Here is a 12,708-nt window from a genome sequence, read left to right on the forward strand (position 1 = left end):
AATTCTGATTTATTGATTTAAAGATTTGAATAATTTATTTATTTACTATTCCAATACCATTTTCTACATCATTGTTATTATAATGGCATGTTGACTCGGGATGAGACGGTAGTAGAACAGGCCACTTGATAGATTGCATCAGGACCGCGTGCGCACCGGCATGAATCTGAGACAGGTAGTTAAAGGATAATTTGGGACTTGTCCTGGTCGAGTTCAACTCTTTAGGCTGGGTAGAGTGTATTTGTCGGAGTAAAGGTCCTTAGTCGAGCGTTGCTCTCCGGCCGCCAGCTTATTAGAAATCAAGTGATCAGACTGGACTTAAGGACCTTGGTCAAGCTCCGCTCTCTGGGCGCCAGTCTTGTTGGAGTGAGAGAGCTGAAAGGCTAAGGCTGTTAGTGTTGGGGTTAAGGTTCTACTGAGGTACTCGTCCCGTAGCATGTAAAATTTATTTTATAGAAGCATGGCATGACACGTGTTTTTGCATGACTTAATATCTTATTTTAATTAAAAATATATTTTGTTGAAATGGTTGTATTCATTTTTGGATATATGATTTTAACTCACTCTCGAGACTGATAGTCTCAAATTTAACTTTTTTTTTCAGGTGTTTGTTAGTTTCCTACAGTTCTTTCCTCTAGCAGCTCGACTTCCTTCATCTTCAGGTTTAATGTAACTGATTTTATTGGTATATTTGACTTTTAAATTCTAGATTCTCCGCAGTAGAAATTTCAAACTTATCATTTTGTAATTGCATGTAAATTCGGGTTTTGCCTAATTATGCTGGCAGACCTAATTAAATATATAGTATTTGACGTTAAAAGTTAGTTATGGAATAGTGCTAATCGATAAAATCTGGATTATACCTTTATTGAGTTAGTGAATTGTTAGGCTTACTTCGGAATTTGGTGGCCTTAAGCCTACCCATTCCTTAGTGTCAGTCAAGGGCCCACAGATCAGGTCGTGACAGAGGTGATCAGAACAATGCTAAGTCTAAATTTTATACATTATTTGCATGTGAGATGATATCCTAATACCATAAGAATTCTTGCATTTAGTAACAGATATTAGCGATAGTAATTGATAGGCTTTTTATGTAGCTACAATCTAAGGCAGTGAACCTATCGATGTAGACTAGCACAAATGGTGAGTATCAAGGTCGTATTCTCGGGAAAGGGTGATCCTAGACCTACTGTAGCGTCTCATGCTATCTAACCCAAACAAATCAATGAAGTGTTATGCTATGATTAAATATGAACAAACAATTAATTAAATGTCAAGTAATCTGAAAGGATTTAGGAAAACTCTCGAAGGAAAAAGCAAACCCTAAGGGACCTAAGTTAATTGGATTTTAGTGAAGAAAGAGATTAAATTGATTATCAATTGCAATTACCCGTGGACGAAGTCTTAACTGAATTTGGTCTCCCTCTCGAGATAACTGAATTCCTAAACCTAATAACCTAAAGTTGGAATCTCTTCCTAACGATCGATTATTCAATTAGCATTAAGGTTTAACCCGTCTCTATTAAGCTTTATTAATTCTTAATCCGGCTAGTCAATTATCCTTATCTCTAAGTGATTATTAACCAGTTCTTGCTATTCAAATTTCCAATTACTAAATAAATTTCTCAATTACATAAAGCAATCTAAATACCACAATTCACAACGTCTCATGAATAAAGTGATTTTTCATTAATAATGAAAGGAAGAAGAATCAAGAATTGATAATCAAAATCTCATAACATTAAAATCAATCCAACAACATAGGGCATTATTGTTGCGCCAACTAAAATTGGGGTGATTTCTCCACCCAGGATTGTATGTACTACTATAAGGGTTTTTTTGCTGTTTGGGTGCATTCCGCATGTAATTAACCTGTTCATGGTCAGCAGAAACAATAGATGAAGTAGAGGAACTAGCAAACATACCTCTCGCATTACAGTTTGCACTGTAATGCGGGCCACTACAAAACTCGCAACTTATTTGGGCTGCTTGAACCGGCATCTAAAGTTGGTCTATTTTCTTGGTTAGAAGCTCCACTTGAGCTGCCAAGGCTGCTGTGGAGTCTAACTGGTTCACCATTCCTTGTTTAACTAGCCGACTCCTAGAGGATTGCCATTAGTAGTTGGTCATGGCCATCTCCTCTATCAGGTTATGCACCTGCTCCGGCGTCTTGCTGTTCAAGGCTCCACCTGCTGCAGCATCCACCATTTGCCTCTTAGCAAGGTTCAAATTGCTCTAAAAGGTCTAAACTTGCATCCATATTGGTAGACCGTGGTGTGGATAGCATCTCAACAAGTCCTTGTACCTCTCCCAAACGTCGTACATGCTCTCGTCGTCCATCTGCACAAAAGAAGAAATGTCATTTCTCAATTTAGCAGTTTTAGCTAGAGGAAAGTACTTGTAAAGAAATTTTTCAGCCAAAGACTTTCAGGTTGTAATAGTGTGCAGTGGAAGGGACTGCAGCCATCTCTTTGCTCTATTCCTTAAAGAAAATGGAAATAATCTCAGCCAGATGGCATCATCGGTAGTTCCATTTATCTTGAAACTGTCGCATATCTCAAAAAAATTGGCTATATGGGCATTGGGATCCTCACTTGGTAGCCCCCCCAAACTATACACTTTGTTGTACCATCTAGATCACATTTGGCTTTATCTCAAAATAGTTAGCTGCCACTGCCGGTCTGAGTATACTCGTTTGTGTCCCATCCAATGATGGTCTAGCAAACTCGTACATCATTCTGTTGGTGTCCACCGTGGCATTTCCATTGTGATTCTCCATCCTTTCTGGTCTATCAACAGGTACCTCAACCTCAATCTCCTCCTCTTCTAATTGCAAACGCTTCCTTAACAGTCTGAGGGATCATTCTGGATCAGACAGAGGCTCTATAAGATCAGAGTTTGAGCTCCTAGTCATAATTTACCTACAAATGGAATGTAGCGACCAAAGAACAAAAGTAGTTAAAACAATGAAAGAATAAAATAAAGCAAAATAAAGACAGAAAAATAAATATGGCTAAATTAACAAAAACACAAGTTCGCTCTAGTTCACATAAAAAGTTATCCCCGGCAACAGCGCCAAAAACTTGATAGGCTTTTTATGTAGCTACAATCTAAGGCAGTGAACCTATCGATGCAGACTAGCACAAATGGTGAGTATCAAGGTCGTATTCTCGGGAAAGGGTGATCCTAGACCTACTGTAGTGTCTTATGTTATCTAACCTAAACAAATCAATGAAGTGTTATGCTATGATTAAATATGAACAAACAATTAATTAAATGTCAAATAAACTAAAAGGATTTAGGAAAACTCTCGAAGGAAAAAGCAAACTCTAGGGGACCTAAGTTAATTGGATTTTAGTGAAGATAGAGATTAAATTGATTATCAATTGCAATTACCCATGGATGAGTCTTAACTGAATTCAGTCTCCCTCGAGATAACTAAATTCATAAACCTAATAACCTAAAGTTGGAATCTCTTCCTAGCGATCGATTATTCGATTAGCATTAAGGTTTGACCCATCTCTATTAAGCTTTATTAGTTCTTAATCTAGCTAGTCAATTACCCTTATCTCTAAGTGATTATTAACCAGTTCTTGCTATACAAATTTCCAATTACTAAATGAATTTCTCAATTACATAAAGCAATCTAAATACCACAATTCACAACGTCTCATGAATAAAGTGATTTCTCATTAATAATGAAAGCAAGAAGAATCAAGAATTGACAATCAAAATCTCATAACATTAAAATTAAACCAACAACATAGGAACCCCAATTGGGTTTGACAATTTAGTTACTCATACTAATAAGCATCACAAAATAAAGAATAGATTCAAAAAAGTAAATTAAAGGTATGTACACCCTTCTTCTTCAAGTTGAATGAGAAACCTTAAATTTCCAATTCAGAATAGCAAACCCTAATTTGCCTCTTGGATGCTCCCAAATCTTGTCTTGATCTTCCATTTGATGTTAAAACAAGTGTAATCCTTCCTTCAACTGATGAAATGATCTTCTAAGGTCGAGAATTGAAGTTTGGAAGCAGATGGTTTAAGCTTGTACAACAAAAATCAAGTCAGAAAATCGAACCCCAATTCAGCAAATCGTTTTTCCCTATATAATCCCTTCAGCATGGCCATGGTCAAGCCTGTGCTGATCAGCACGGGTGGAGTTCAAGCCGTGTTGGACCTCTGTGTTATGCGTATGTTGACCTCTTCTAAGTCGTGCCCTAGCCGGTGCTGAGCCACCACGGGCCATGGTGGCTACGGAAACCGTGCCAAAATGGCACTCTTGGAGGGCAGCTACTTGATAATTCAGCATGGTTAGAGTCCAGGCCGTGCTCAACCTCGGAATGCTAGTCCTTGCTCAATTTGATGGATTCTAGTCCGTAATTGCACGTATTTCCCTCGATTATTGATAATGTCTCTCGATAATGACTTGAAACGTGAAAGGAACCAAAAGACAGGTGATTCTAGCATAAAATGAGATAACTATGCACAAAAATGTAAACAATTAGGCATGTAAATATGTATAATATGATGCCTATTAGTAATCTTCTGTCACTATATAGCGATAAGACAATGACAGATTAGCGACATTGTTTGTGGATATCAACTTGACAACGTTATAGCATCAGGTATTCATCGATGGAAAGTCTGCAGTCTTTGGCAATGGCGCATACTTTTTGCACATAATATGGCGATGGCTTAACGACGACTTGGTGATGGCATATTAGCGATGAGGAGCATACTATCGCTAAAATATTGGCGCAAAAGGTTGGCCCCTTTTGTTTTAGTTAGCGACGGAAGAAGTAATTGCTAAACTGGTAAAGATACAGTCTTCCTTCTCGTTGCTATAAGCACCAAATAGCGATGGTTGTTGATGTCGCTGAGAGTATCTTAGAATGCTTATATGCCACCCTAAAGTTTAGCGATTGCTGGAGGCCGTCGCTAACTTTAAATGGTAATGTTTATTCTTATGGCCTAACTTTTAGCGACAGGCGGCGTCTATCTGTAATTGAAACGATAGTGTTTCACTGTAGTTTTTTATACCCTAAGATTTAAGGACGGACATCGTCCGTTGCTAAATTTTCAGTTTTTAAAACACGACAATCCCCTCCCTTTCTCTTTATTCTCTCTTCCTCCCTATCTCCCCCTTTTGCTGCCATGCACCCACTCCCCTTCACCCTTCCATAATGTCGTCGCTGTCGTCCAGATATGACCGGTTTCTTTCCCCTTTTTTCTGATTTTTTTATTTTCTGTATTATTGGCCTCTGCCGCCTTCCCATCTTCAATTTGATGTTGAAACAAGTGTAATCCTTCCTTCAATTGATGAAATTGATCTCCCTAAGTCGAGAATTAAGGTCAGGAAACAAATGATTTAAGTTTGTATAATGGAAATCAAGTCAGAAAATCGAATCCTAATTCACCAAATCGTTTTTGCCTATGGAGTCCCTTGACGGTGTGGTCAAGCTGTGCTAATCGACTGAGGCGAGTCGGGCCGTCTTGAACCTATGCATTGACCTCTTCCGGGCCAGGTACCTAGCGGTGCTAAGCCACCACGGGCCGTGGTGGCTACAAAAATCGTGCTAAAATGGCACTCTTGGAGGGCAGCTACTTGACAATTCAACACGACCGGAGTCCAGGCCGTGCTCAACCTCGGAATGCTAGTCCTTGCTCAATTTGATGGATTCTGGTTCGTAATTGCGCTTATTTCCCTCGATTATTAATAATATCTTTCGATAATGACCTGAAATGTGAAAGGAACCAAAAGATAGGTGATTCTAGCATAAAACGAGATAATTGTGCACAAGAATGTAAACAATTGGGCATGTAATTATGTATAATATGATGCCTATCATAGCCTCTCATCTCTGCTCGGTGAGGACCACAAAGATCTTCAAGAATGCTATAGAGCGCGAAGAGTATGCGTGGCGATTCATGCCTAAGGAGACGAAGGATTCGTACTTCATAGAGTCGAAGGTGATAAATATTATGATTATTAAATTACATTTTTTATTTACAAATGATTAATATTAATATTTTTTTTATTGTTTTTTAAATTTTCACCTAGGACCTGAGGTATGAGGACTAGCTTCGACCTGCATGGGATAAGTAAGCAGCCGAGAGATACTGCGACATGATATTCGGCTGGAAGCGGAGTGGAACCGGCCTCGATATGTCACAGAGGACTCCTGGGCCCACTAAACAATCTACTGGAAGAGGCCCGAGGTGAAGGCTGCCGCTGAGACACATAGCAAGAACCATCTCAACAAGATTGCCAGCCCCGGTACAAGCCCTGCTCGTCACACTGTTGGATCGAGGTCAGCCATCAACCACCGGCGGACACTGATAAGAATGAAAATTATGTACTTTTTCACAAGAGTTAATTAAGATTATAAAAAATAATAATGATCTTTAATCTAATTATCTTCTTTTATTCAGGCTAGGGAATTGGGTTGTGAGACTACGGCCTTTGAGCTGTTCTGTCGGTTGCATAGTAAGACCGATGGCCAGTTCATTGACAGTAAGTCCCAACATATCGCTATAAGTTACTTATAACATATTAAAGAATTTCAACTAATATTGCTACTACTTCAATTTAATATGATAATTAATTTTAATTTTTGTCTATTGCAGGATATTGTTGAGGCACAGGCAGTTGCTGCATCTCAGCCTAGTGAGAATTCTTATTATCCTCCACTGGTTGACATGTTATAGTCGTTCATCGACATCATCGGTAGAGAGAAGAAGCAGAGCATATACGGGCTGAGTTCAGAGGCCCCCACCTTCATTGAGCGAGATACGAGTGGAACTGGATCAAGAGTACGGCGCCCGCATAATAGATCTCGAGCAAACGATGCAGCACATGGTTCGTATGTTTGGTGTTGGCTTCATTCCATCACCTGCACCTACTCTAGCCGGTACGTCTGCAACTACTACCTCGGATCCTCTGGCTCAGGACCACAATGACTCCTTATCGTTAACTACCTCCGATTAAAGACTTTTATATTTATACTTTTTTTTATTACTTTTTTTACAGTATTTTGACTTTGCATTTTTCGTATATAATTATTTTTATTTTCCAATTTCACTTTCTTATTACTATTTCAATTTTTAAAATATGTTAATTAATTCAAAAATTTAAAAATATTAATTAATTTAAAAAATATATTTCATGCATTTATCAATAGATTAGCGATGGCTATAAATAAATATTTTTAAAAAATAAAAAATATAGTGACGGTTTAGCAACGACCCCTAAATATAAAAAAAATAATGACAACATTTACCGATGGGTATTAAAATATACCGACGGCAAGAACCGTTAATAAAACGATGCAACAACGCCTTTCTACCTACGCCTTTAGTGACGCCTCACTTTTGCTATAGCGATGGTAGTTTTCATCACCACATTTACCGATGGGTATTTAGGTGTCGTTAGAGATGTAACAACGCCATTTTTAGCAATGGGCGTCAGCCATCGTAAACACGTCAGTAAAACATTTTAGTGATGATTTTAACACTTATACCGACGGATTTATCTGTCGCTAAACACGGTTTTTGTATAGTATAAGCCATAATTAAACATACATAGAAGGAGGGAGAAAAATAGAATCGCAATAGGATTAAAGAAAGCAGGGATCAATTGGGGAAAACTACGCATGAAAATGGCCCTAGTGCCCTTAATATAGATTGATAAATGACAATAAAATAAGGTGAAATAAAATAAAAGTAAAAATTGATCCTCCTCAAGGGGGCGAATCTCCAGGAACTATCTACTCTGCACCTCAGGTTAGTCACTTAATATGAAATAAATGATAGTAAATGTGAACATAATAAATTAAATAACAAAATTGCAAACATAATATATTATGCATAAAAAGTTAAGATAGGATAGAAATATAATTAAGGATTAAGTAGGAGAATGTAAAACAGAACAAATAAATAGATTTTTTTATCATCATAGGGGCTAACCTCGCACTAGTACAGGGCCAACTCACGCGAGGTTCGCCCTTTAAGGACACAGAGGGCTCATTGTGTTGTTTGGACGCGAACCCTTGGCTATTGGAGGAGAGAGACTGACCTTGAGCAGTCAGAAAGTAAGCTCATGCAAGTTTAGCTCCAATGTGAGCTATAAATGCTATATAATGTCATTTTGCTCGAAACGCCATTGTTTGGGTTCATGTGTGGCACTTGGACCCATGTGCGGAGAAGGTGACATGGCACAAGCTTAGGGTCTTAAAGCTTGAAATTCTCGAAACTCAAAATGTTGAGTAAAACGACGTCGTTGGGAGGCCTCCGGCTCCCGAGCCTCGCGTGTGCTGAGGCTAACCTCACACGAGCTAAGTGGCTTAGGTCCTAGTGGTCTTAACCGACACTGTTTTAATGTAAAACGTGAAACGCAATCTTCAGAATAATAAAACTGGCAGGGAAGAGGCTGACCTCACATGAGTACAGGGTCGACTCACAAAAGTTCAACCAACCTATCAAGACTTTCAAGTTATTCCAGAAAAAGGAAAAAAAGAAAAGGAAAAAAACTAATGTTGCAATAAATAAAACAAAATAGGAAAAATAGGAGAAGTTAAAAGAAATTAAAACAGGACTAGCATGATAAAAAATAGTGATAAAAAGAAAATGAGGAATGAGGTAGAAGGAATACGAAATCAAGAGAAAATTTAGGGCCCTCAAGTTGCTACCTTGGTGATTCAAAATCAAGGAATCGAAGATTTTTTTGCAAATAGAGAAATAGGAAAGAAACGATTCTTCCTGTAAAACGAGACTAAATTATTTCCCCCCTAAAAGCTCTATTTTTTCTATTTATTAAAAGTAATCTTTTTTTCTTTTTTGATTTCTCTATATAATTAATTTCTCATAACCACCCAAATTCCCAACCCTTGACTTGGTGGGAAAATATGTTTTTTATAAAGGACAGACATGTTCCTCTACCATATTAAAATGAAAAATTGATGTAGATGATTCTATGCATGTTTATTGATTGTGTATCAGTCGTTTATTCTCGTATTTGAGTCATATTTATTCCTGTTGGATTGCACTTTAGTATGTTTATGAATTTTTCAGGTTTTCGAACTCTTTGATAGAGATTGATTGATTTACCGGTAGAAACCAAGGTATTTGGATGATTTACACATATTAGATGTTTATCGGAGTCGATTCCTTGTTGGTGCGCATTTTGAGGCTTTTGCACAGCCTCCCTTAGACAATTTTGGAAATTTGGCATTTCGTGGAGGTTGGTGCCCATTGCACAGGCCATGGCACGGACTGTGGCACAGCTATGGCACTTCTGCCTATAAATAGGTACACGCAAAATGAGACAAGGTTCTGCTTCTGATTTCTAGACTCTCTACGGGCGCGACCCCTTACTTCTACACCTCTGTTCTTGACATTTTGGGAGACTAACGTCAGTTCAAAGGATTGATTTGGAGGATTCAAGCAAAGATTGAAGTTTCTAGACGATTGATCGAGACATCCGAGATCCATACTTGAGGCTGGTTTCAGAATCGATGCTTGCGACATTTCCACTTCGATTCGAGAGAAGAGAGGTTACATGTTCCATTTCCTTTTCTGTTGTTTATTTCCTTTTATATTTGTTTCTTTCATTATGAGTAACTAGGGCTGCCGAACCGATTAGGGTTCACCTTTGTTGATGGATTGTCCTTAATTCTTAGATTTTTAACTACCATTCTTGTAATCTTCTTGTTGTTTAGTAATAAAATTTGATTCAGTTAATTTGAGACGTTGAATTAATTATCTTTTGGGTTGTTTCGTGACATTGAGAAATGCTTGTTACAACTGGAAATTGAATAGTAAGAGCTGGTAGTTAACACTTAGAGATAAGGTTAATTCACTCGCCGGATTAAGAATTAACAACTCTTAATAGATCTAAATCACGCTTAATGCTAATCTGTAATAATCTGATAAGAAGAGATTCCATTAGGTTAGAACAGGTTTAGGAACTTGGTGAGCTCGAGAGAGGAGCCGAGTTCGATTCAGGATTTAGGCACGGGTAGCAAGATTAGTAATTTATAAAATCAACCTTAGAATTCCATCACTTAGGTCCCCTTCGGGTTTACTTCTTTTATTATGATTTTCTTTCATTCCGGGTTGTTGTTCATTCATTTATTTGCATTCATAGTCATTAGTTAAGTAATTTCGACTTCTCACACCTTATTTCAGATTAGATAACATAACGAATAGTAGTAACTTTAGGTTCACCCGATCTCCAGGGATACGACCTTGATACTCACTAGTGTTAGGCCACATCGATAGGTTCACTGCCTTAGGTGTAGGTTGCATCAGTAGCCCATCAAGTTTTTTGCGCCGTTACCAGGGAACAAGTAACGGTGAACTAGAGTGAATTGTTTTTGTGTTAATTTAGTCATTGTTTGTTTATTTGTTTATTCTTTATTCTTTATTTTATTATTTTTATTGATTGGTGGTTGTTTGGTTGTCGGTTTCAAGTAGTTTATGACTAGGAGCTCTAAACCTGATCCCATAGCACCCTTATCTGACCCGGAGTGCTCTCTTAGATTATTGAGACGACATTTGCAGGCAGTTGAGGAGGAGGATGAAGTTACAGTTCAGGATCAATGAGCTGACGCGATGGAGAACCTCAACCCTCAGGCCGATGACGATCAGAGGACAATGTACAAGTTTGCTCGACCATCTTTGGATGGGACGAAAACTAGTATAGTCAGACCTGCTGTAGCTGCCAACAACTTTGAAATAAAAGCCAATGTTATCCAGATGATCCAGCAGAGCATGCAGTTTGGAGGATTGCCCAGCGAGGATCCCAATGCTCATATCTCTAACTTTTTGGAGATTTGTGACATATTCAAGATAAATGAAACAACTGATGACACCATTCGGCTGAGATTGTTTCCATTTTCCTTGAGGGACAGAGCCAAGAGATGGTTGCAATCTCTTCCACAACAGACAATTACTACCTGAAGGCGTTGGCCGAAAAAATTTTATATAAGTATTTTCCTCCCACTAAAATTGCTAAACTTAGAAACAACATATCTTCTTTTATGCAATTTGATGATAAAAGCATGTACGATGCATGGGAGAGGTTCAAGGATCTTTTGAGATGCTGCCCATATCACGGATTGCCAGTGTGGATGCAGGTTCAAACCTTCTACAGCGGGTTGAAACTTACGAAGAGGCAGATGGTGGATGCTTTGTGCGGCGCTAAGCGATGAGATGCCCGGCGGGGCTCGAATTTGATAGAGGAAATGGCCATGAACAATTATCAGTGGCAATCCTCTAGGAGCCGACCAGGAAAACAGGGGGTGGTCAACCAAGTAGATTCTACAGCAGCCTTGGCAGCTTAGGTGGAGCTTCTGACTAACAAGATTAACTAACTCCAGATGCCAATTCATGCGGCGAACGTTAGCTGCGAGTTTTATGGTGGCCCGCACTACAGTGCGAACTTTACTGCGGGAGGTATGTTTACTTCATCTTCCTCTAGTTTTCCATCTGTTTCTGTTGTGTCTTCTAATGTTGAGCAGGTTGACTATATAGGGAATGCCCTAAGGCAGTAGAACGATCCTTACAGCAACACATACAACCCTGGGTGGCGCAATTATCCCAACTTCAGTTGGAGGAACAATAATGCTCAGGGTCCACTGGTTTCGGAGACTTCATCGGCAATGACCCGGTGGGCTGCACAAGCTCCTCCTCCACCAGAAAAGAAATCAAATTTAGAGGAGCTTATGATAAAGTTTATGACGCCTACGAAGATGAGGTTCCAGCAAACTGATAGTGCACTTAGGAACCAGCTGGCCTCGATTCAGAACTTGGAGACCCAGATTGGCCAAATCTCTAAGATGTTGTCTGAGAGGCAGCAAGGAGCGCTCCCTAGCACCACTGAGTCTAACCCGAGGGAGCACGTGAACGCCATCACTTTGCATTCAGGTAAGTTAGTTTCAGCTCCTTCTAAGCCTGTTTTTAACGACTCCACTATTGATGTGCAGGTTGAGGCGAGTAGTAAGGTTAAGGAACCTGAGGGACAAAAGGTGAAATCAATTCCAGTCAGGGAATATCAACCTAAGATTCCTTATCCTGCTAGAGTCAAACAAGCAGAGGCGTAAGAGCAGTTTAGTAAGTTTCTAGGTATTTTTAGACAACTGCATATTAACTTGCCTTTTATTAATGCATTGGAGTAGATGCCGAAGTATGCTAAGTTCTTAAAGGACATACTTAGCAGAAAAAGGAAGTTGGAGGAGGTAGCCTATGTTCAGCTTAACGAGGAGTGCTCAGCGGTGTTTCAAAGCAAGTTGCCAGAGAAACGTCACGATCCAGGGAGTTTCACTATTCCTTGCACTTTAGGTAATTTGTGTGTTGATAATGCATTAGCTGATTTCGGGGCTAGCATAAATGTTATGCCAACTAGTTTGTTCAATAAGCTAGGTTTGGGGGAGGCAAATCCACTAGGATGTGCATTCAATTAGCTGATCGTTCTGTTAAGCTTCCTAGGGGAATTGTGGAGAATGTGCTAGTCAAGGTAGATAAGTTCATATTTCCTATGGACTTTATGGTTATGGATATAGATAATGAGCATGGTGTACCATTGATTTTGGGGAGACCTTTCCTTGCCACAGCTAGAGCTAAAATAGACGTATTTGAGGGGAAGTTAGAACTTAATGTAGGGGATGACTGTGTTACTTTTAGTTTACCCCCATTTGATAG

The 12,708-nt window shown here is 39.0% G+C and overlaps 2 non-coding genes across 2 annotated transcripts; one reads left to right on the forward strand and one right to left on the reverse strand.

Moving 5' to 3' along the window:
• Nucleotides 1-2,266: 2,266 nt before the first annotated feature.
• On the forward strand, nt 2,267-2,373 carry LOC112533743. Its single transcript, XR_003078077.1, has one exon. It is a non-coding gene; the product is annotated as a small nucleolar RNA R71 (small nucleolar RNA).
• Nucleotides 2,374-11,021: 8,648 nt separating this feature from the next.
• Nucleotides 11,022-11,128, reverse strand: LOC112533728. Its single transcript, XR_003078063.1, has one exon. It is a non-coding gene; the product is annotated as a small nucleolar RNA R71 (small nucleolar RNA).
• Between the last annotated feature and the right edge of the window lie 1,580 nt (nt 11,129-12,708).

Source organism: Ricinus communis, chromosome 6, assembly GCF_019578655.1.
Source record: "Ricinus communis isolate WT05 ecotype wild-type chromosome 6, ASM1957865v1, whole genome shotgun sequence".
NCBI lineage: Eukaryota > Viridiplantae > Streptophyta > Magnoliopsida > Malpighiales > Euphorbiaceae > Ricinus > Ricinus communis.